Here is a 26,909-nt window from a genome sequence, read left to right as displayed (position 1 = left end):
CCCCTCCGCTCCGCCACGCCCCCTCCTCCTGGCAGGGGGGGGGCGGCTTTCTGTAGTTCTCCTCGGGTGGCAAAAGGGGCAGGTTCGCCCCTGCTTACAAAAGTACTCAGATCACTCTGCAATAGTAGGCCTCATCACAGATGGAGATGACAGAGAGTATAGAGAATTAAACCCGGATTTTGTGGAATGGTGCCAGCGGAACTACCTCAGGAATAATGCAGAGAAGACCAGGTAGATGGTGGTGGACTTTAGTAAGCAGAGATATGCTCCGAATCCATTGAACATCCAGGAGACAGGCATTAAGATAGTCAAAACCTATAAGTACCTGGGTGTGCTTCTCAATAACAAGCTACATTGGGCGGATCACCTGGATGTGTTGCACAGAAAGGGCCACAGCAGGCTCTACCTGCTCAGGAGACTGAGGGCTTTTGGAGTTCCAGGGGGCACTTCTTAGGGCCTTTTTCAACTCTGTAGTAGCATCAGCCATCTTTTTCAGAGTGGCCTACTGGGGGAGTAACATACCAGCCAGAGATAGAAATAGACTCGACATGCTGATTAGAAGGACCAGCTCTGTCCTGGGGAGCCCCTGGACACCCAGTGCAGGTGGTGAGTGACAGAAGGATACTGTCTATGGTGAGCTCCATACTGGAGAATAACTCCCATCCCATGTACGCAGCATTGTCAGTGACCGACTGCTTGACCCCAAGTGTGAGAAGAAGCGCTATCAGAGGTCCTTCCTCCCAACCATAGTCAGGCTGTATAATCAATATCAGGATAAGAACTATGTGAGCAGTTTAAAGTAGCTGGGAACAGTGATAGCCTCCTTTTAAGTGTTGTCTTTTTATACTGGTTTATAATTATAGTTAATGTTTTATTGCACTTACTTATGTGAACTATACAAATTATTTTTAGCTAAGTTGTGTCTGCATGACTCCATGCCATTTGTGATATGGAAAAACACAGTTCTATTAGGGGTTAGGCTTTATTTACAAGTCCACATTCGTCACATTCGTGTGGTATCCAATGTTTTTGTAGATGCCATACATACCTGTTTATTTAAACATCAGTGTGCATAAAACACAGTAGAAGCACATCCTTCATTTCTCTAATGCTGATGCACATCATTGAAAGTGTTTGGGCTCATGAGAAAAAAAAAGGAACAAAATCCAGATGTCAGACGTTTGTGATGGACTCTGCATACACAATATAGAAAAATGAAAAACAAACAAAAAAAATTGTTTTTTCACATATATCGTGGACAGCACAACACAGGGTGAGGACCTGTGACTGAGGCTAATGCAGCACTTTTTATTTTACCTCTACCTGTGACGTGAACACTAGGGCTATTAATAATAATAATACATTTTATTTATATAGTGCCAACACTTTACAATATATTAATCCTATCTTCAATAGTTTAAAACTAGATGATATAGTCACAAGCTGCTCCAAATTTATCACAATGGCTCCTGCTATATAAAATTTCATGCATCTTGCTAGACATGTTAGGCTCTGTTCTCACAGAGTAACGTGCCACGTATTCAGACACATATACACGTGTCAGAGTGTGAGCACTTAAAACAGATTCCATTCACTTCAATGTGTGCCGGCTCATGCGCTACACATTGAAATCAATGGGTTAAAAATCCTCCCATTGATTTCAATGTGTAGTGCCCGTAAGCTGGCACACATTGAAGTGAATGGGATCTGTTTTGAGTGCTCACACTCTGATACGTGTATATGTGTCTGAATGTGCGGCGTGTTACTCCGTGGGAATGGAGCCTTAGACATTTCTTGTGCATGCAGGATTCAAGGGAACTTGTTCTCTATCTGTGTCACAACACAAGTAAATCTCTCTGCTATAGTAAATTTGTGAAATAAAACTTGCTGCATTTGTAGTTAGTGTGCCATGTTGTCCCAAAAGAAGAGTACAGCTGGACGTCTATTTGCTACAAATTGTAAGACACTCAGCCCATTGTGGCTAGCATTTTAGCAGCAGCAGAGATCAGGCATAACTGGTTGTAGAGGGCTACAATAACTCAGTGGGAGGCCTCAGGACAAGTTGAATGAAAATGGTATCTAGTTTCAGTTGCGAGAACACATTGATACCGACTGAGAATTGTAGGTATGCATTTTGCTGACCACTGCTGCTTTATTTCTGCTTTTACTTCTTGTATCCAAATTGGATTTTGTCAGAACTTCTTTGTTCATGTGCGGCCAATTATTGGAAATGTAGACTGATCAAATAATGCAGAAATATAGAAAGAGGGTATACAGTTAACAGCATTGGACTCAAACCTATAAGCTATGATATGTCATACATTGGTTAAGGACTAATCCTAAACTTCCACTAAAAGCAAACCATACAAATCCACTGAATGTTAGCTTCAAGGGAGAGATTCAAATACATTCAAGATTCAACCAGTAGACCACATTCCATGGACCAAAAAAACCCAAAAAACCTCCCTTTATTACCAATCTCATAAGATATAATTATTAGTCCATTTAATAGCATGTCATTTATTTGTCACACTGTACATACTGTTTGTCTACTAGTAGAGCAAACAAAAAATGAATGTTTTTTGATACTCTGTAAAGTTTCACTGTTAGGAGGAGTTCACACTATTTTCCACCATGTTTGTCTACTTTTGTAATGGAAAATAAAATCCTGCATGCACAACTTTATTTTCCATTACAAAAGTAAGCAAACATGACAGAAGCTAGGGTCCGTTCTAGGGTCATTCTATGATGGAAGACAGCAACAGACATTAGAGTAGTAGCGATGAGCGAGTACTGTTTGGATCAGCCAATCCGAACAGCACGCTCGCCTAGAAATGAATGAACGTAGCCGGAACGCGGGGGGTTAAGCGGTCGGCCGATGTCAAAGCGGAAGTACCAGGTGCTTCCATTCATTTCTATGGAGCATGCTGTTCGGATCGGCCGATCCGAACAGTACTCGCTCATCTCTAATTAGTAGCGGTAGTATGCACTCGCCCTTAGTAACAAGAGTGTTGCACTTATTTGCAGAGTGGGCGGCTCTGCGTTGGTGCTGCTGTAAAAGTTCAACTCGGAACCCCCCACTTTCCACTCTACTATTAACTTGTTAATGCGTTTGGTGACATAGACACTAATTTAAGAAATAAAAAAATAAAAATCAGCAATTATGTATGATTTGCAACCCACAATGTAAGGTAGGGTTCACACCACCATTGGTGTCCGCACAGAAGGTGTCCGTTTAAAAAAAAAAAAAAAAAAAAAAAAAAGAGATGGATACCAATCATAATGGACACAAATGGACAGTAACTGATGGCCCATAGATCTCAGTGTTAAAAAAAAAAGCACTTGCTGTCCGTTTTTTCGAATTGACAGAAAAGTCCTGCATGTAGGAATTTTTTCCGCTTGAAAAAACAGACATAGTTGTAAACAGACACTTAAGGACAGAAACGGACACTAAAGGACAACAGATAAAATCTAATTGAAATTAATGAAATTATAATGGACACAGCTAGTGTCTGTTGCTAAAATCTTGAATGGACAGTAGCTATGGACATTGCTGTCGGACACCAACGGTAGTGTGAATGCGCCCTAACAGGATCTGGAACAGCTCTACAGTATGTCAAATAAATCAACTAAGCATATGCCCGAAAGTGAGAGGCTAGCGCTTACACAACTGCGCAATAACTTCAATAAGGGAGCCATCACACAAAGTTTATGTAAACTTGTTCATAATGAGCAGGTTAAAACAGATCCCATTGATTTCTATGGGTGCCGGCATACGCGAGTATCACATTGAAAGCAATAGGTAAAAGAGCACGTATGCCTGCACCCATAGAAATCAATGGGATCTGTTTTAACGCTGCTCATTCTGAAAAAAGTTTATGTTCAGAATGAGCGGAGCGTAAACTCTGTGTGAAGGCTCCCTAACATTGTAAAGGCCTCTGACAAGAGCTCTCAATATTAATCTTGATAGCCTTTATAAGAGGAAGATAAAGTCTGTACTGAAAGGCAAATTTACTTACCAACAACTTAATACATATTCAACACCAGTATAAAAACATTCATACAAATGTTGATACAGGAACGCCTAGCACAAGGGCAGAATTATACATACACTATATGCATTTTTTTCTCATTTTTTATCACCATTTTAGGTCAATTAGGATTACCAAAATTATTTCTATTTACCAAATGCCAGAATAATGAGAGAGAGAATTTGTATGGCATTTTTCATTACTTTCAGCAAAGTCAAAAGTTTACATACATTTCATTAGTATTTAGTACCATTGACCTTAAATAGAGATGAGCGAACACTAAAATGTTCGAGGTTCGAAATTCGATTCGAACAGCCGCTCACTGTTCGAGTGTTCGAATGGGTTTCGAACCCCATTATAGTCTATGGGGAACATATACTCGTTAAGGGGGAAACCCAAATTCGTGTCTGGAGGGTCACCAAGTCCACTATGACACCCCAGGAAATGATACCAACACCCTGGAATGACACTGGGACAGCAGGGGAAGCATGTCTGGGGGCATAAAAGTCACTTTATTTCATGGAAATCCCTGTCAGTTTGCGATTTTCGCAAGCTAACTTTTCCCCATAGAAATGCATTGGCCAGTGCTGATTGGCCAGAGTACGGAACTCGACCAATCAGCGCTGGCTCTGCTGGAGGAGGCGGAGTCTAAGATCGCTCCACACCAGTCTCCATTCAGGTCCGACCTTAGACTCCGCCTCCTCCGGCAGAGCCAGCGCTGATTGGCCGAAGGCTGGCCAATGCATTCCTATGCGAATGCAGAGACTTAGCAGTGCTGAGTCAGTTTTGCTCAACTACACATCTGATGCACACTCGGCACTGCTACATCAGATGTAGCAATCTGATGTAGCAGAGCCGAGGGTGCACTAGAACCCCTGTGCAAACTCAGTTCACGCTAATAGAATGCATTGGCCAGCGCTGATTGGCCAATGCATTCTATTAGCCCGATGAAGTAGAGCTGAATGTGTGTGCTAAGCACACACATTCAGCTCTACTTCATCGGGCTAATAGAATGCATTGGCCAGCGCTGATTGGCCAGAGTATGGAACTCGACCAATCAGCACTGGCTCTGCTGGAGGAGGCGGAGTCTAAGATCGCTCCACACCAGTCTCCATTCAGGTCCGACCTTAGACTCCGCCTCCTCCAGCAGAGCCAGCGCTGATTGGCCGAATTCCGTACTCTGGCCAATCAGCACTGGCTAATGCATTGTATTGGCGTGATGAAGCAGTGCTGAATGTGTGTGCTTAGCACACACATTCAGCTCTACTTCATCGGGCTAATAGAATGCATTGGCCAATCAGCGCTGGCCAATGCATTCTATTAGCTTGATGAAGCAGAGTGTGCACAAGGGTTCAAGCGCACCCTCGGCTCTGATGTAGCAGAGCCGAGGGTGCACAAGGGTTCAAGCGCACCCTCGGCACTGATGTAGCAGAGCCGAGGGTGCACAAGGGTTCAAGCGCACCCTCGGCTCTGATGTAGCAGAGCCGAGGCTGCACAAGGGTTCAAGTGCACCCTCGGCTCTGCTACATCAGAGCCGAGGGTGCGCTTGAACCCTTGTGCAGCCTCGGCTCTGCTACATCAGAGCCGAGGGTGCGCTTGAACCCTTGTGCACACTCTGCTTCATCAAGCTAATAGAATGCATTGGCCAGCACTGATTGGCCAATGCATTCTATTAGCCCGATGAAGTAGAGCTGAATGTGTGTGCTAAGCACACACATTCAGCACTGCTTCATCATGCCAATACAATGCATTAGCCAGTGCTGATTGGCCAGAATACGGAATTTGGCCAATCAGCGCTGGCTCTGCTGGAGGAGGCGGAGTCTAAGGTCGGACCTGAATGGAGACTGGTGTGGAGCGATCTTAGACTCCGCCTCCTCCAGCAGAGCCAGCGCTGATTGGTCGAGTTCCGTACTCTGGCCAATCAGCGCTGGCCAATGCATCCCTATGGGAAAAAGTTTATCTCACAAAAATCACAATTACACACCCGATAGAGCCCCAAAAAGTTATTTTTAATAACATTCCCCCCTAAATAAAGGTTATCCCTAGCTATCCCTGCCTGTACAGCTATCCCTGTCTCATAGTCACAAAGTTCACATTCTCATATGACCCGGATTTGAAATCCACTATTCGTCTAAAATGGAGGTCACCTGATTTCGGCAGCCAATGACTTTTTCCAATTTTTTTCAATGCCCCCGGTGTCGTAGTTCCTGTCCCACCTCCCCTGCACTGCTATTGGTGCAAAAAAGGCGCCAGGGAAGGTGGGAGGGGAATCGAATTTTGGCGCACTTTACCACGCGGTGTTCGATTCGACTCGAACATAGCGAACACCCTGATATCCGATCGAACATGTGTTCAATAGAACACTGTTCGCTCATCTCTAACCTTAAACTGTATGACTTGGGTATAAACATTTTGGATATCCTTCTACAAGATTCTCACAAAAGTTCGTAGGAATGTTGGCCCAATCCTCCTGACAGAACTGGTGTAACTGATCCATGTTTGTAAGCTGACTTGCTCACACCTGTCTTTTCAGCTTTGCCCATACATTTTCAATAGGATTGAGATCAGAGCTTTATGATGGCCACTCCAACACATTGACTTTGTTATTCTTTGCCACTTTGTAACCAGTTTGACAGTAGACTTTGGGTCATTGTCCATTTGCAAGACCCATTTGTGCCCAAGCTTTAAATTCCTGGCTGATGTCTTGAGCTGTTGCTTCAGTATTGCCACATAATGTTCTTTCTTCATGATGCCATCTATTTTGTGAAGTGCACCAGTCCCTTCTGTAGCTTAAAGAGGACCTTTCATCAGATTGGGCACAGGCAGTTCTATATACTGCTGGAAAGCTGATAGTGCGCTAAATTCAGCGCACTGTCGGCTTTCCCGATCTGTGCCCCGGGTAAAGCGCTATCGGTCCCGGTACTGTAGCGCTTTACAGTCAGAAGTGCGTTTCTGACAGTTATCCAGGGATGCCCTTCTGCCCAGCAGCATCTATCGTGCTGTACTGTGTGAGCAGGGAGGAACACCCCCCTGGCAGAAGGGCGTCCCTGAATTCAGCGCACTATCAGCTTTCCAGCAGTATATAGAACTGCCTGTGCCCAATCTGATGAAAGGTCCTCTTTAACAACTCCAAAACATGATCTGGCCATCCTTCTGTTTCACAGTTGGGATGGTGTTCTCAGGTTTGAAAACATCTACCTTTGTCCTCCAAACGTAACAGTGGTCATTATGGCTAGACATTCCCATCTTGTTTGTACTTGTGTATAATTGTTTGTACAGATGAACAAGCCTGGATCTTACAATCTCAAAGACTTACATTAAATGTTTTGGTTAGTGTGCAAACAGGCAAGTCAGTCTGCCGATAATATGAGCAGCCGGTGGCGGAATAGCATGAAGAATGTTCTAGGGGAGTCCCCTCACCCTGTACTATAACATCTCTGGAGCTTTAAAGTAAATTGTGCACAATAGATCACAATATACATTTTTCACAGTTTCTCTATAATTTTGACACCGACTTCATTTTTACTAACATCCAGTCTCTTTTTAAAACAATAATGCACGAATGAATAAACTAACAGAGTCCTCCAACAGCTCCCAGTGTGCCTTGGCATTTGTCCTTTATGGCTGAGGTTTACTGACAACTGAACAGACTAACAAGCTCATATAACTGGGCAGTTAATATATTATTGTCCTTCTGATTCCAGGTAGGATTTAGAAACTTGGCAGTTGAACACAATGTAACATTAAATTGCAAAATATCATGAACACTGGGATCATTGAACTGATCATTGCCAGCTTTTGCTTTGTTAACCCTCAAATATTGCATATTTTTAGACAACATGTACAAATGCTTTTGATTTTCCACTCGCTTATTAAACACCGATACTTAAAAAAAATGCAATATATTTTATTTTTGCTGATACAAATTTGTTTTATCGCATAAACATCACATTTGGACAAAAATTAGCAACTTTTCTCAACTGTTTCCACTTTTGAAAAATAGAAAACTGGGCACATTTAGCTAGCTGGGGGTTGGGCTACCAATTTTCCAAGAGATTAATTATAAAAAAAATAAGTAATATAATTATGAGAGACTAAATTATGGAAATTATGTGGCCAAATTATTTTCAGCTTCGGGTACAGCTCCACGTTTATTAATAAGATTTTGATAAATTTGGTGCATTTTACTTTAGACCTTACATTTATTAATGTATTTTACTTGTATTTTTCTTTTCTATTTTTCATTTTCTTAAATGTTAGGCTAAAGTGGCAAACTGAACAGTATTATCCGAATACTATCAAACCATTGGGTCTAAATGACACGTTTCATTTTGGTTGCTTTCTATAGGAATGGACAACTCTCTTTTATTTTATTACTTTAACTTTATGTTTAACTGCATATCTAGCAGTGGCGTAAATAGGAATGGCGGGCCCCGTGGCGAACTTTTGGCATGGGGCCCCCCGACACCGAAGATCTCGACCGAGTCCCTCCTACGCATTCCTGCGCGCTCTATTATGACCAGTAGTGGCCCCTGCACACAGTATTATGCCCCATAGTGGCCCCTGCACACAGTATTATGTCCCATAGTGGCCCTTGCACACAGTATTATGTCGCTTAGAAGCCCCCGAACACCGTATTATACCCAATAGTGGCCCCCACAGGACTAAATACTGTCACGTCACCGCTGACCGCTATACCAGGACAATTGTGGATAAAAAATCTGGTCATGTGCATTACAATTTAGTAACTCCATGTGCCTCATATTAATAGCAGTTAACCCCATCATGTCCCTCACATTAACCCTTGTGTACCTCACATAAGAGTTACTGATATGTGAGAGACATGGAGGTAATAATAAAGTATCTTCATTACTATTACCCCCATATGTCTCACATATCAGTAACTCTTATGGTGAGGCACACAGGGGTTAATGTGAGGGACATGATAGGGTTAACTGCTATTAATATGAGGCACATGGAGTTACTAAAACAAAAGTAATCACCCCAAATGCCTGATATTAATAAGTAACCCCAGTATGTACCTGTATATCTTTAGTTTCATTTTCCTGGAGCAGCTTCTCCTCTTGAGTGCAGGACGGCAGGAGCTCGGCAGGGATAAGCCCCACCTCCTGGGCTCTCCTCAGCCCTCTCATTGGTGGGCAGAGGACAGGCAGAGAAAGGGAAGGTGGGGGAGAGAGGGGGAATGTCCTGAAGCGCTGAGAGGAGCCAGACCTGCAGCTCCTGTGTGTTAGCCGATGCTGCAGCTTCGGGGCCCCCTGTTGGTGGAAAGTATTCCATCAACAGGGGGCCCCGATCATTATACTCGGGGGTCCGAAAAGACCTCCTAGAATAATGATAGCAGCGGTAGCAGCTGTCACTGGGCCCCTAATGTCCCGGGCCCTGTGACAGCTGCCTCTGCTGCTATGGTGGTAGTTACGCCACTGATATCTAGTGTTCAGTTATCACTACTACTATGCATTTTTTTCTGATCCTGCCTACTATAGATGTGAGTGGCAGGAAAAGATAATTCAGGGACAGAGCAGTATAGGCCCCACTCACTCTTATATTAGCACCTTGCTAAACACAGTGTCTGCCAGCCCAAACCACGGTGGACAGCAGTGGACATGGCCAGCGAGAAACAAGCTGAAGATGCTCTTGCCTCCACTCACTGCAGCCAAGTAGATCTTGGAGTACTGTGTCATGCATACCATTGTGCCCAACTGCTCTCATCAGTATGTAAGCTTTACTCACAGTAATACATGACAGTAGAATACTGTTGTATGAACTATATTGTACACAGCCATACCCACTGCTATATAGCACTGAATATATGCTATTTGGTTTACTTTGTGGCGCAGTGTGAATCTGAATTGCATTATGAATAACAGCTGTGTCTGTTTGCTTCAGACTGCTACATATATCACTGTGGCGGGGCATCACAGTGCCACATTGTAGATAACCATTACACTATTGCAGTGCATGCCTCCAACTTAATACTGTAACCACATTGTATTTCATTTTACAACTGACTGATCCACATCTGTTGACTCTACGTTACATATGGTGGGGGATCCGCCACCCTCTGTGGGTTTCTCTCACTTCTGTTTAGGCTAATTTTGCCAACCTTGGCTATTTTATGGATATTTAATAGATGTTAAGCTTTAGTTTATGCATTACACCACTGTCCTTTCCATCTTTTTCTTTTCCTAATTCCTATAGTGTTATTTTGGCAGTGTATGCCACAGTAAATTAGGGGTGCTACATAAATTTGGAGGTTTTATTTGGAGATACAGTGTCCCTGCTCCAGCCTGCCAAACTCTTTGCCCAAATCCCATGCCTTCAAGAAAAGTGGAAAATGAGGTGCAGAATGGAGGATAAGTCATACCTACCTCTAGCTAGTGTAAGTTTTAGCAGAACTATACAATAATACATCTCTGCAAACCAGAGAAACAGTGGAGTAGATATCTATGAGAGGAAGAACACTTTTGGAAGACACCAGAAACATTTCGAAATGTGTTCTCCATATGTCACTGTGTCTGTCTACTCTTTGTGCATACTCTATCGGAACAATTTGATCAATTTTGGAAGACACCAGAATCAAAATTTTGAAATGTGTTCCGCATATGTCACTATGTCTGTCTACTCTGTGTGCATACTCTATAGGAACAACTGAAAAAGGACTGAAGGAAAGGATTTAAAGGGAGGAACTCTAAGGCACCACTGATAGTTGGTGAGAAGCCATCTTGAGTGATAAGAGCTCCTGGTGCGACAGTGAGAAGTCAACCCCTTATTATTTTGGTATTTGTCAAGCAGACTGTAGATTTTCATTTCCATGTAGAGGATGGAAATACCTGAACTTCTGAGTCTCTGAAAACTAGAAGAATGAGAGCAGAAGCGTCTTGCGTACAGTATATATACATACAGGTTGGACTTCTTTTTCAGTTCCCTGACTTCAATTGTATACCCTTACTTCAGTTCAAGTGCCTGAAACTGAGTACAAACATCAAATTAAACAAGATTTCAAACCATTTATGTGTCCATTTCACTTTCACACATTCATTTTAATAACAATGGAAGTAAACGGGTCTCTTCACATCCATTTTGTTTTTAGATTGACTGTTTTTCATGGCCATCAAAAAAAACTAACATGCTCTATCTTTACAGCTATAGGTAGAGCTATTTGAATAGACCAATATATGCCTGTTTTTTACTGTCATGTAAATAAGTCCCTTTAATGGAGTTGAATAGACCCACCCTATGGACATTAGATCCATAAAAAATGGCCATGTGGTTTGCATTATGTTTGGTTTAATGTAACTAAAGATTTGTACTCTTAAAAAACAAAAACAAAGAAAACACTCTATTTTCTAGTATTCTGTCATGAGATATCTATCCTGTATATGCGCATTTGCAGCCATCCAGTGGTTGCTTTTTGGTTTGCACTTATATTGTATTAAATTTGTTTAATGAAAACATGGAGTCCTAATCAAGTTCGAACCAAGCTATATAATGCTCACATTTTATTCATCAAATCTTTAATGAGATAGAGCACATTCACATGACCGAGTTTAAGCCATGAAACTCAATCAGTATGTTGGCTGGAGTTACCGGCCTGCATCTTATACTGGGTGAGGGGCTCCTGTCAGTATAGTTAGACAAGGCTGCAGAGTTTTATTGAAGAAGGGATAGACAGGAGGAAGTTTAGCAAGCAGAAACACTAATAATTAAAGGGATCCTATCATTCAGAATGCATTTTTTGTGCTTAACACGTCGTAATAACCTTAAGAAAGGCTATTCGTCTCCTACCATTAGATGTCTTCTCCGCGCTGCCGTTCTGTAGAAATACCGATTTTCGACGGTATGCAAATGAGTTCTCTCGCAGCCCTGGGGGCGGGCCCCAGCTCTCAAACAGCACTGGGGGCGTCCCCAATGCTGCCAGAGAACTCTCCAGTGCTGCCTCCATCTACTTCAGGAACGTTGTCTTCCTTTGTCTTCTTCCGGAGAAGGCGGTGAAACTTGTAGACATCGGGCCTCGGGCAGAGCCTATTGCGCATGCCCACGGGCACAAGAAAAATGGCCGCTTACACAGCGGCCATATTCTTGTGGCCTGTGGAATGCACAGTCGACTCTGCCTGAAGACCGAGGCCTACAAGTTTCACCGCCTCCGCTGGGAAAAGACATTGGGGACACTCCCAGTGCTGTTTGAGTGCTGCCCCCCCCCCCAGTGCTGCAACAGATCTCATTTGCATACCAGCAAAAACTGGTACTTCTACGGAACGGTGGTGTAGAGTATAGCCTTTCTTAAGGCTATTCTGACATGTTAGTCATGAAAAATGCAATCTGAATGATAGGATCCCTTTAAATAGAGAGAACCAAAAACAAAACCCAGAGCTAGCAGTAAGCCAGGTTCAGTATGAAAGACAGTATGCTTGTGAGTTTGGGTGAAGATACAGGCCATTAAATAATTTTTAAGATTTTTACAATTACTTGAAAATAACTCCATAAGTGAAACATACAGTATAATCAATATTTAAATTTCTTGACTTTAAACAACCTAATAAAATAAAATCTATATAATATACTCTGCTTAAAGAATGTTGTAATTCAGGGATCCATTAAACATCTTTACAAATATTCAGGCAGTGTCTACTATGCCATATTTAGACTTCCTGTCTATGTGAGTGAATAAGGCATGTTCCCTGCATTCCTTATTTACGATGACATGCTTATCTTGGAATAATTTGACATACCACAGATTCTGTTTAGAGCAAAGATCCTTGGCTTTCACAAGCAGTGTGATAGTTATAATTAGCACTGATAATAAAATGTCTGAGGCAAATCAAGTTTTCAATGGGAAGATAAAAAATAGAATTCACTTGAGTCATGTTAGCTGTATTTGGTGGAGTTATTCTATTTTTTGTCTGTGCTTTTTATTTGCATTGTGTGACTACAATTAAGAAAAATGTCTGCAAGTGCTGATAAAGGTGAATTCTTTCCCTTATACAGCTCTATTATCATCGCAGAAGCAGTCAGATTCCTTGAATTGCAAAGCTGCCCATGGAAAGCTGCACACAGAACTTTTGCAATCAGACATTGACAAATGACTTCTTGGAACCACAGTAGATTTTCCAGGGAACAAAAGGAGAAGTAGCTTAGTTTTCAATTATTTTCTCTTGTCAAAAGCCAAAAATATAAGTAATAAACCTTAAAGCCCTCCAAACAAAATGAACATTATCAATAACAGTTTATTTTTTCTTAACATTCTTCCTATGTCTGCCTATTTATGACTTTTTTTTCTGTGTCTTTAGTTGGCCATGCATTGTGTTAAAACATTTAAGTCAGACACTGGGTTGCCATTAGGAATTTTGGGGCCTCGTGCCAGCAAAATTTTAAAAGTCCACCTATTACTCAATGTATCTTACAGTATTTTGTACTGTGACTCTACACACAGTATATATATATATATATATATATATATATATATATATATATATATATATATTTGTATGGTTTGACCATTGTAGCAAACAATCCCTCTGACCTCTTGTGTCCCCCTACCTCCTCATAGAATATAAGCTCTTGCAAGCAGGGCCCTCACTCCTACTGTTTGATATGTTTATTTCTTTGTCACATTGTAATGTCTCTTACTGTCGGATCATGTGTTCTCTGATTTATAAAGTGCTACGGAATATATTGGCGCTATATAAATAAAATTGTTGTTGTTATTATTATCATCATTATTATTATTATTATACACTCACCGGCCACTTTATTAGGTACACCATGCTAGTAACGGGTTGGACCCCCTTTTGCCTTCAGAACTGCCTCAATTCTTCGTGGCATAGATTCAACAAGGTGCTGGAAGCATTCCTCAGAGATTTTGGTCCATATTGACATGATGGCATCACACAGTTGCCGCAGATTTGTCGGCTGCACATCCATGATGCGAATCTCCCGTTCCATCACATCCCAAAGATGCTCTATTGGATTGAGATCTGGTGACTGTGGAGGCCATTGGAGTACAGTGAACTCATTGTCATGTTCAAGAAACCAGTCTGAGATGATTCCAGCTTTATGACATGGCGCATTATCCTACTGAAAGTAGCCATCAGATGTTGGGTACATTGTGGTCATAAAGGGATGGACATGGTCAGCAACAATACTCAGGTAGGCTTTGGCGTTGCAACGATGCTCAATTGGTACCAAGGGGCCCAAAGAGTGCCAAGAAAATATTCCCCACACCATGACACCACCACCACCAGCCTGAACCGTTGATACAAGGCAGGATGGATCCATGTTTTCATTTTGTTGATGCCAAATTCTGACCCTACCATCCGAATGTCGCAGCAGAAATCGAGACTCATCAGACCAGGCAACGTTTTTCCAATCTTCAATTGTCCAATTTCGATGAGCTTGTGCAAATTGTAGCCTCAGTTTCCTGTTCTTAGCTGAAAGGAATGGCACCCGGTGTAGTCTTCTGCTGCTGTAGCCCATCTGCCTCAAAGTTCGACGTACTGTGCATTCAGAGATGCTCTTCTGGCTACCTTGGTTGTAACGGGTGGCTATTTGAGTCACTGTTGCCTTTCTATCAGCTCGAACCAGTCTGGCCATTCTCCTCTGACCTCTGGCATCAACAACGCATTTCCGCCCACAGAACTGCCGCTCACTGGATTTTTTTTCTTTTTCGGACCATTCTCTGTAAACCCTAGAGATGGTTGTGCGTGAAAATCCCAGTAGATCAGCAGTTTCTGAAATACTCAGACCAGCCCTTCTGGCACCAACAACCATGCCACGTTCAAAGGCACTCAAATCACCTTTCTTCCCCATACTGATGCTCGGTGTGAACTGCAGGAGATTGTCTTGACCATGTCTACATGCCTAAATGCACTGAGTTGCCACCATGTGATTGGCTGATTAGAAATTAAGTGTTAACGAGCAGTTGGACAGGTGTACCTAATAAAGTGGCCGGTGAGTGTATATGTTCCCCAAACCACCTCACACATAATGCTTTCTATCCCATCTTCTCACAATGCCCCACACTGGCCCCATATGGTATATAATGTTCCACATGCTCCCCTGAGCCTTCACACAGAATGCTCTACAGTGGCCCCGCACAATATAACATGACACTCTCCTACAAGCTCTCCACAGCTGCCCCAGACAGTATGGATTTCTCTCCTAATTCCCCCTCTCACAGTATAATGCTCTATAGTGGCCCCACACAGTATAATACTCCACAGTGACCAAACCACAGTATAATATGCTCACCTCCCCCCAGTATAATGCTCCACAGAGTATAATATAGTGGTCCCTGTGCCCCCACTTTTTCTATGCCCCACTTTGTAATTCTTTATAATGTCCACTTACAGTGTAATATTTCCAGTGACTGGAAGACTCAAGCCACTAAATTAGTGTGTGAAACCTCTCTAGATTTGTTTTGATGAATATTTGTGAGATTCAGCCCTCTGGTTCATGTTGGTGGTATTATTGTACTCTGGGATTTCCTCTGACCACACAGTATATTTTGTGAAAGCCCCTGCTGACATCATGATGGATTGACCCCAAGCCAGCCATAGGTGGTAAGAGGCCTGAAGATGATGCTGGGGATTGCAGGATGACCAGGAGAGTTGAGTATAATTGTTTTATATTTTTATATGTTTACTCTTCTCCCCTGAACTTCCACTTATACTCTGGGGTCTGAGAAGAAACTAGCATGATAAACATTGTTAAGATAACTATTGAGTATGTGAACCTTGGATTTGATTTTGCAAACATGTTGTTTTATTTGGTTTTCTTTCATAGGTTACTGGTATTGTGCCCTATCTAGGTGCCATGTGTAAGTACACTTGTGATGATAATGCACTTAAAATAATGACTGCTGCTACTCTAAAAATGACCCCTATATTGAAAATGCTTCACACATAAGCTGTGTCTACATTTATAAGGATGTTGCAGAGTAATCATGGCACTCCAGGTTCTATAAGTTGATCTTAGGTGCTCTGGGAAGGGTTTAACCCCAAACACAGTAAATATAGCTTTAGCCTAAAAGCCATCCTCCCCCCTCGCTTTAAGAGCTTTCTTGTGTTGATATAGAAGAACACCATTACTTAACTGAATTCTCTCTTCTTCACTGTCACTATCGGCCTTTTCCATCTGAATGACTGAATACAGTCTACAGATGCCTCCTTTGTCACATGTACAGTATAACCATGGAGCTTCCTTGTCTCCCTTACTAAGTGGTAGAGGGGGTACAGCAGCTGGTACATTTTTAGCTTCCATGCAGTAGACTTAGACCACTTATGTCACAACTTACATGTTCCAGACACGTTATGACATGTTATCTATTCCTTCTCTTTTTACATGCAACCACGGTAGGGACTCTACCACTTAGTGTGGACTACCCAACTTGCCTGAAAGCCTAACAACAGTTTGGACTGAGTAGACAGATATCACTACGTCAGTGTCTCCCACACATCCTGATCAGTCACATCATGGAAACAATTTCCTAGCCTACAAGTTACAGATAATACAGACAAGCAAAAACCAACCTAAAATTCCTCTCACTTTCTCCTGGCTGGTTGCACCTAACTATGGGTCCTACGTCTTGCAGGAGAACTAGTCTGACTTGTGGATAGGAGTAGTTACCTGTCACTTCCACAAGGATCAACTTATGATCCTGCTGTAATGGAACTGGGACTCAGGGGTCAGAGGGAACACCTTGGACAAAGCCATTTCGTGCGGTCAAGTCTTTATTCCAGTATTCCACATCACAACAAAAGCACTCCTACCATGCACACTTCATCCACATGCTTAGCCTATTTCCATCAGCAAAGCAACACAAAAGTATTAAAGAAAGATAAAAAGCTCAAAGCAAGATCCAAACAGTGGAGGAAAGGAGTAACTTGTAAGAAATGTCAATTTGTTTGTCTTGTACATCCTCTTGTCTGGGTTTTTGCTGAGGGAAACGAAGCTGCTGGGCAAGCCTGAAGATTCTGTGCCAAACTGTTGTGGAAACTTTTACACAAAACCAAAAGATTAACCATCTCTGGGGTGGATAAAGCAGATGATAGGATGGCCAAAAGAGGTAATGAAAGGAGAGTATGAGGTGGTCCTCCTCCTATTAGAAACCCCAGTTTATAATGTGTGGGCTTTTTTTGTTTGTCTGAAGGAAATCGCTATGTGTTTAGTTTCATAAAAAAAACCAAAAAAAAAACCAAACAATTTGGAATATATGGGTTAAATCCACTTTGGTACAAACCGATTGGCCCATCTCTAGGTAACTCAGTTTAATTACTGTTTATCTTTCATTTATTAATATAATTACATAGTCAGAAAAAATAACATACTGAAGTTAAAAAATAAAATGAGAGTTTCTCCTGCCACATGCTCTGAAACCAAAAGAGCATAAAATCTCTAAGACCCTGTCACTATTCACTGTAGTTGTTTTCAGAATATTATTTATGAACAAGATTGTGCAGCAAAAGAGCTATTATGCCTTATACGCCAGTTTACTGCAGTTTGGGGCAAAAAAAAATGCACCTTTTTTTTTAACTTCTGCAACACCTTTGCTATTTCCCCGAAAAGGTGATGTAATGAGGGTGGACAGGGGGCGGACCATGCGCTCAACAGATTTTTCGTCATTTACACCCAAAATCTGGCTGACATTTCCCATCCAGCACATAGCCCGGACGAAGGTCATATAAGGACCATATACTGACTCTGGGGTTATGAAGACTGACATTTATAACACCAGTCACTATAAATGTGCCTCATCATCTTTGGTCATTGCTACATTGACATTTCTATTTTGTAGACATAGTAGTGCAACACTAAAAGTAATATAATGAACCGATGGGCTTGTTGCTTGTTTTATCTAATTGCATCAATATTACTAATACATGTGACTTATTAATCAGAATTTCCAGTATTAGCTGAGGCAGACTTTTATATAAATGTTACATTTATGACACATTAAAGAGTTAATGACTGAAGGTCACCTGAGCATTATCAAAATGATATTTAGAGATATAGTGATTACATGTAAAGATTATTATTTGTATTATTTTAGCTCACATTCAACATAAGCTTGTAAAATATAATAAAATTATGTAATTCTGCAAGCTGATGTTTTTTAAATGATGTCTGGGACTTTTCTATCCCTGTTGTCATTTATATTTTGGCTGGGAAGTTCATTCAGGTTGCTAATGTTGCATAGAAACCAAATATCAGAGCAATGAAATTACTCCAGGGATTATCTTCAGGCACAAAATATAGTCAACCTTATATTAAGCTTTAGTGAAGGTGCATTTACTCTTACGTATATTACAAAATACTGTCAGACGTAGACCAGTTTTTGCACATATATATACCTTAATAATGAATGGGGAAAGATTTGTTACAGCTCGCCCAAATTTCTTAAATGCAAATCCAAAACCATAGAGACGAATGCCGAGATGTTGTCCTGGAGCCATGGAGGTAGAGGTTAGCATTGCAGTATTGTCAAACAATGAAGTCCAACATTTTGTTAAAAATTTATTTTTAATGGTGAAGTTTTATAATACAATCTTGGAGTCCATGATAATACACAGCTAAATAAACAACTAAAACCATCACAAGATATGTTAAAACATCAGCAATTCACAATAACATCTAAAACACAAAAATAAAGGAAAATCTGGTTCTAGGATTCCAATAAAATGTTCCCTTCTGAAACAATGCCAATGCAGTAACATCAATGTAACAACAAATACATTTTTTAACAAACCCCAAAACAAAGCAATGGGTATATCCCATTATATTGATTTCTATATATCTCCATAATATATATCACAAACATTATATTAACATGCTCATTTTTAGTTATGGACCTACCCTAATGTGGAGAGTCTTATGACCATTATATTTTTTACTTTTAGCTATCAAGAAAACCAGAAGTGTTTGAATCACAGTAAGATCATATATTATTCTTTTATTTAGGTTGTTCATGATTTTTCTATGTTACCATCATCTCAACGTTATGCCTATGCAGAGCTAACCTCAATGTTGTACATCATTTTCATGATGATATGCATACTGGGGGTGCTTTATGATGATGGCATCATGTATTGTGGAGAGACACAAAGATACATACTTCAGATGTTATTGTTATTAGCTATGCTCGTAACAGGACGTACCAGTACATCCAAGCTGAACTCAGGAGCTGTACGGAATCACGCAGCTGCTGAAACTGGGAGACGGCTGTAATTTCAGCCGAAACTCCCAGAGAGAGTCTCTCTAGGTTCAATAATGTACCCCCATTCAAAGTCTCTTGGCAAAACCTCTTGGAGTGCATTGTAGAGGCATATCTAGCAGTCAATAATCTCTCACCAAGAGGTACACGACCCAAAAGTAGCCTCTGAAAGCTTTTTTTTTTATAGAGCATTGGGGGAATAATTCATGCACCCTCTTATAGAAACATTCATCTTTAATCAGAGAATATGAGAAGAGCTGTAGACTCAAATTTCAAGAAGTTCTAATTAAATAGAACAAAACCGGTCACTAGAGATGGCTGAATCAATTGGCAGCAACCTGGATTTGACCCAAATATTCCAAATTGCTCTGCCTTTAACTAAACCAAATAATTTGGTATTTATTTTGGAAGAATAAAATGATAGCCACGACATACATTGCGATAAATTATTATACTCTGGGGTCTATTCAGACCCCAAAGTATGATAGATGCCCTCTCTTGGAGTCCAGTACTCTTCTGTGACATCATGACTCCAACGTCATCCAATCACAGACCTCAGTATTGACCCCGGGCGCATGACATCACAGATGGGTGCCGGATGCCATATGAAGAGAGAGACAGAGCACTGGATGCTGCAAGGAAGCCCAAAAGAGGTTATTTTTTGTCATCTCCCCTGGACCCACTCCTTTTATACTCTGGGGTCTAAAGAGACCTCAGTGTATAATAATTTCATTTGCAGTTCTATTGGTACAAGTTCGGTGCAAACTATGGGATTGCTTAGTCTGAACAACGGACGAACAAATATTCAGAGGTTTGCCCATCTTTACCGGTCACAACAGTTTACATCAATAAGTCAAAACATGAATTTACATCATAAATAAGTATATTAATAATTTACTAATTGATTTAAGGAGACTTCTAAAATCTTCATGAAAGATTATGTGCAGAAATCCATTTTATCATATCTTGTTAGATCACTACATTTAACATTTTATTTCAGTTAATTTTAGAACCTAATGAGCAGTAGCTTAATTTCTTCCTGACAAGCTGATTAAATGTTCTAGCTTCTGCATATATATACATATTTTGTTATTTTAGCTATAACTTCAAAATACAGTTAGTCATATTTTTCTGTTTTGCTACTTCATAAACATAAGTACATTTTGAACTTTCGGATTATGTATTAGAAATATTCTTGCCACCTGCTTTAAAAGTTTTGCAATTTATGTATTTTTAAAATTCTACGTTTGACTATGTAATCCACATATCAAAGCTAAACCACCTTACATATCAACCAATCTCTTATAATATTAAAAAAAAAAAAACATGCTAAATGGTTATTTAACCCCTTCCTGCAGATGAGTGTACTTTTACATCAAATTGTGAAGCTATTACTACAAATAGATGTAGTCCTTTTGACAAAACTAAGAGGGCATTCACACTACTGTTGGATTCCGCTCAGCAGTGTCCGGGGCTATTGTCCATACAAGATTTTAGCAACAGACACTAGCTGGTCCATCTGAAATTTCCATTCATTTCAATGGGCTTTTATCTTGTGTCTGTTAGGGTCCATTTGTGTCCATTTACACCTATGTCCATTTTTTCAAGTGGACAAAAAAATCCTACATGCAGGACAATCTCCTAACAATGTCTGACGTTCTTCGTCTTCCTCCTCGTGGCGTCTGCTGATCTTTTGTGATGTCAGTGGTAACATGGGCATGCCGAGTCTCATGACATTATTACTGCAGTCTGTATTGTAGCTTCAAGTTCCCTAGGATAGTGAAATAAAAACAAGCTTTAAAAAAATGAAAAAGGTTAAAAAAAAATATATATAAAAGTATGGGCCAGACGGTGGCTCAGTGGTTAGCACTGCAGCCTTGCAGCACTGGAGTCCTGGTGTTCAAATCCCACCAAGGGCATAAAACCATCTGCAAGTCTGCAAGGAGTTTGTATGTTCTCCCCGTGTTTGCATGGATTTCCATCCCATATTCCAAAAAAGACATACTGATAGGAAAAAATGTACATTGTGAGCTCTATGTGGGCCTCACAATCTACATTTAAAAAAAAAAAAATATATATATATATCCAAATCACTTTCCTACCTAGGATACAATACATATAACAATGAACAAATAAATTAAATTTTGTAACAATAAGTGCCTGGAATATAAAAATCTAAAACCTATCCTATACACTGAATGCTGTAGTGTAATGAATTTCTAAATGGCCAAATTGCTCTTTTTTGTCATTTCACCTTCCCCGCAAAAAAATAATAAAAAGTGAGTTAAACTTTACAGAGCCCTCAACAATGTATAGATAACAACTTCTGTGCACAAAAAGTTCTGGGTATCACAGTATAATGGCACACAGAAATTTATGCATTGTTTTTAAGAATTTGGAGGGCAGATTTTTCTAGAATAGTTTTCAGGTGCCAGGTCGTATTTGCAGAGCCCATAAAGTACTAGTACAATGGAAATCCCCAAAAAGTTACCTTATTTTCGAAACTACATCCCTCAAATAATTTCTCAAAAGCTATTATCATTTTTAGCACAAGAGTCCATGCCCAATATGTTGTGCCCACTTTGTGTCATCAGAAACTTGCACTCTTAATACTTTTAATTGGGTTATCCAGGATACAAAAAGTTGTATATGTGGGTGTAAACTGCTGTTTGTGCACACAGCAGGGCTCAGTAGGGAAGGAGCACTTTTTAGCTTTTTAGTGGTACTTTCTGGATGCCATGTTGTTTTAGCGGAACCCTGAAAGTACCAGTCCAGTAAATTGGAAATCCCTGAGAAGTGACCCCATTTTGAAGGGGCAATTTTAGGGTCTATGCAAATGTGACATGGCATCCAATAACCAACAATCTAAATCTTTGCTCCAAAAGCACATAGTTCTCCTTCACACTGCTGTTTATAACACTATTTTATCCAGGATAATTTACTTAATGCCATATGTGGGAATAAACTACTCTTTAGGCACACAGCCGGGCACGGAAGAAAAGGAACAGTTTGGTTTTTGGACGTCTCGCCACTTTTGCAACACAATTGAATTGCCAGTAAAATGAAAACAGTAGGCATGTGACCATATTTTGTTGGCCTGATAGTCACGGAGACAGAAGTTTCCACGGAGACCAAATTTTCTCGAAATTATGATGGGATCTATTTTTCCAACTTGAGATCTCTTTGAATCGAGATATTTGGTTAAATTTCTCTATCCATTCCCTCACCGTGGGAGGATCTTGTGATAGCCATTTAGTTGGAATCAGTGAGTTTGCGGCCAAAAGTAAAAGGGAAATCAAGTTTTTCCTGGAGGGTTTATACGATGTGGAAGGTAGGACTAGAAGGACCATAGAGTGTGTGAGTTCAATGTTCTGTGCGTAAAGTTTATGAATTGTGTCCTGCACATTGGCCCAGAACTGTTTGAGTTTTGGGAAGGACTACCATATATGTAATAAAGTGCCTTCATGGTGGTCAGCAATTTTTCAATATTTGCAGAAGTATTCATACCCTTGAACTTTTTCACATTTCGTCACCTTGCAACCCCAAACTTAAATGCATTTTATTGAGATTTAAAGTGATAGACTAACACAAAGTAGCAAATAATTGTGAAGTGGAAGGAAAATGATGCATTTCAAAATTTTAATCGAATAAAAATCTGAAAAGTGTGATGTGCAAAAGTATTCAGCCCCCTGTACTCTAATATCGCTAAATGAAAATCCAGTGCAATCAATTATCTTCCGAAGTCAGCTGTGTGTAATTTAGTCTCTGTATAAATGCACTTGTTCTGTGAAGGCCTCAGTGGTTTGCTAGAGAACACTAGTGAACAAACAGCATCATGAAGACCGAGGAACTCACCAGAGAGGTCAGAGATAAAGTTGTGGAGAAATTTAAAGCATGGTTAGGTTATAAAATCATATTCCAAGCTTTGAGCATCCCAAGAAGCAATCCATCATCTAAAAATAGAAAAAGTATTCTAAAACTGCAAATCTACCAAGACATGGCCATCCACTTAAACTAATAGATTGAGCAAGGAAAACACTGGTCAGAAAAGCAGCAAAAAGGCTCGTGGTCTCTCTGGAGGAGCTGCAGAAATCTACAGCCCAGGTGACAGAAACTGCCCACAAGACAGCTATAAGTTGTGCATTTCACAAATCTGGCCTTTATGGTAAAGTGGCAAGAAGAAAACCAATGTTCAAAGAAAGAAATGTCATTTGTAGTTTGCCACATTCCATATAGGAGACGCAGCAAATATGTGGAAGAAGTGCTCTGGTCAGAGGAGATCAAAGTTAAACTGTTTGGCCTAAAGGCAAAGTGCTATGTATGGCAGAAAAGTAACATTGCTCATCACCTTGAACACACCATCCCCACTGTGAAACATGGCGGTGGTAACATCATGCTGTGGGGATACTTTACTTCAATAGGGACAGGGAAGCTGGTCAGTATTGATGGGAAGATGGATGGAGCTAAATGCAAGGCAATCCTTGAAGAAAACCTGTGGGAGGCTGCAAAAGACTTGAGATTCACCTTTCAGCACGACAATGACCCTAAATATACATCTATAGCTACAGTGGAATGGTTTAGATCAAAGAATATTCATGTTTTATAATGGCCCTTCAAAGTCCAGGCCTAAATCCTGTAATGTTTTCAAGAAGTATGAGGAGTCAGGGATGAAATCCAACAGCAACTTGGTTTATTTGCATCTCCACACATAGATCTGCAACTTCTTCCTAGCCATGTGCAAGCAACCCCCATCTCCTTCCTAGTTCCTGTTCCCATTAGTCCCTGCTCTTAAAGAGACAGGACTGCTTGCTATATATTACAAATCCCATTGAGCATCTGTGGTAATACATGAAGATTGCAGTTCACAGACGCTCTCCATCCAATCTGACTGAGCTTGAGCTAATTAGCAAAGAAGAATGGGCAAAAATCTCAGTCTCTAGATGTGAAAAACTGGTAAAGACATACCCCAAAATTCCTGCAGCTGTAATTGCAGTGAAATGTGGCTTTACAAAGTATTGATATAGGGAGGCTGAACACTTTTGCATATCACACTGTTCACATTTTTATTTGATTACAATTTTTAAAACCATGTATCTTATTAATTCCACTTCACAATTATCTGCTACTTTGTGTTGGTCTATCACTTAAAATACATACATATCTCAATAAAATACAGTTAAATTTGTGGTTGTAAGGTGACAAAATGTGGAAAAGTTCAAGTGTTGTGAACACTTTTACAAGGCACTATGTGCCATTTCAGTGCCCAATATGTTACGTCCAGCTTGTGTCAGTAGAGACACACACTCCAAAAACATAACATGGGTATCCTGAGCACACACAACTTTTAGAGCATTTATCTCTGATACAAACCGCTCACAACATATTGCACACTCAAATGACGTATTCCTGGCATAATTGCCATTTTCTCCTTTCACCATCAGCTGCACATTCATGTCTGGAAATTAATTAATGCAACACTTGGGGGTTAAATATGCTCACTGTACTGTGGATAAATTCCTTTAGGGGTGTAGTTCCAAAATGTGGTCACATGTCCCCTCAGGGGATTCCACTTTGCTGGCATTTCAGGAGGTCTGCAAAAGTGTCATGATGTCAAAAAAACCAAACGGTCTAAATCTGTGCTCCAAAAACCAAATATTACTGTTTCCCTGCTGTGCCTGGCTGTGCCCAAACATTAAGTACCTTTTTTAAATCATTTTTTAAATCATCTTTTATTATAATTTTACAACAACAAATTGTACAACTAAAGAACAATAAAGAACCATGGTAGGGAAATTTATATCTCCACAGCATAATTTGGAATTACACAAAAGAAGTCCCGTATCCACAGGAGTAAACTGCGAAAAAGTCCTTTGAGGAGTGAGATTAGCTTCCTCCATACGAGGTAATCACAGAATTCAAACATATCAGATCAAAACAAGTATAAAAAAAACAAAAATATGTAAATTGTGGGAGGGGGGCTGAGAAAGGGAAGGAAGATGGGTACGATTAGCAGTCAAGTCAGAAAATGGTAAAGAGAGGATAATGGTAACAATAATGACTTATATTAAACGGTGAGTTCCTGGCAGCATGTAGGGAGGTAATCATAAGGAGCTCACTAGGAGATCTTATCTGCAGAGACTATCGTCTTTCTGAAGTTCAGCCATGGGATCCATATTTTCAGAAATTTGTGATGGGAGAAGTTTGCCCAGCTGGACAGCTCTTCGAACTTTGTTCAGAAACTGTTTCACCGGTGGCGGTGTACTTTGCAGCCAGTATAAGGGTATAAGAGACTTGGCTATTTCCAAGAGATGAGTCATAAGACTGGGCTTCGAAGGTTTCAACTCCGCAGATGGGACTGAGAAACAAATCAGGGCAGGCATTAATTGCAGCTGATCATTTCTTACCTCCAATATCACCGCTTGTATGTCCAACCAGTAATCCGAAATCTTGGGACAAGACCACCATATATGAGCAAGTGTACCAATATCAGTCCCGCAGCGCAGTATAAGTTTGAGTTTGAAATTCCATGTTTGTATAGTCACTCAGATGTCCTATACCACCTACAAATCTTGCTGCAGCCAGCTTTGTTTGAGTAATGAGGCAATTTTGGAATTTTTTGTCGTGACATTGTGCAAGTTATATTTTTTAAATTTTTAATGGTGATGTAGCTATATTAGGATTGTTTTTTTGCAGGATGAAATGCATTTTGTAATGAAGCCAATTTTGGGGTGCAGGGAATCCAAGTTTCAGGGACAGGAGACAGGAGATAGGTGACAGGGAGCAAGGAAGGAAAACAGCAGGGCTCGTCACTAGGGGAGCTGATGCCGTTGATAAATGAATAACCAGCTGACCACCTGACCCTAGAAGTGCTGGTGCCAGAGCTAGGGAGAAACCAGAACCTGTCCTCTGTGATCCTGATTTTGTACCTTCCTGACCTCCAGTGTATGACCTGTCTTCCCTGAGTAGGCTTCTGCCTCTGCCTTCTGCTGCCACGTGACCTTCAGTTATCAACTCAGCCTCTTTGACCATGTATTTGCTTCTTGGGTATCTGTGTGACTCCTCTCCCCTCCCTCTGTGTGATTAGCCTCCCGCTCAACTGAACTCCAGTCCATTCTGCTTTCTTGGACTTCACTCTCAGGTTAGGTGTCTGAGTTTCTCTGGGTCCTCTTACTTGGGGTTCGCTGGGTGTGCATCACTCTCTGGGCAGTTGAGGATCTTGGCCTCGGACTTTTACTCCACCATCATGAGCTCTGGTGAAGAACTCTGGGGCCTGGTTCCGCTCCGGTTAGGAGAGCGTAGCACACCCAGGACTGTTTTTGCCTCAGCACCTGGGGATCCTGGTTGTCCAGGATTTACAGAGTTATTTGTTGCATCAGGTTCCTAATAGTGATTTTGTACTGCTTATCACCCATGGAATTCTTGGGCTTGATATTTAAAGCTTTAATTCGATGAGCAGATACGTTTTATACGTAGGAATTGTTCAATGGGTACAGTATTGATGGTCGGTATTGCATGAGATGATGCCAAAAGGACCGAGTTTATGGCAGTGTCTTTCCTAAATATTTCTGTTTGTAATATATCCACGTCACCCCTAAACAACAAAACATCAAAAAAATTAATTTTGATCTATCCTGTTTTTGTGACAAATG

The sequence above is a fragment of the Leptodactylus fuscus genome, chromosome 3 (genome assembly GCF_031893055.1).
Source record: "Leptodactylus fuscus isolate aLepFus1 chromosome 3, aLepFus1.hap2, whole genome shotgun sequence".
Taxonomy (NCBI): domain Eukaryota; kingdom Metazoa; phylum Chordata; class Amphibia; order Anura; family Leptodactylidae; genus Leptodactylus; species Leptodactylus fuscus.
Note: the sequence above shows the minus strand (reverse complement) of the source record.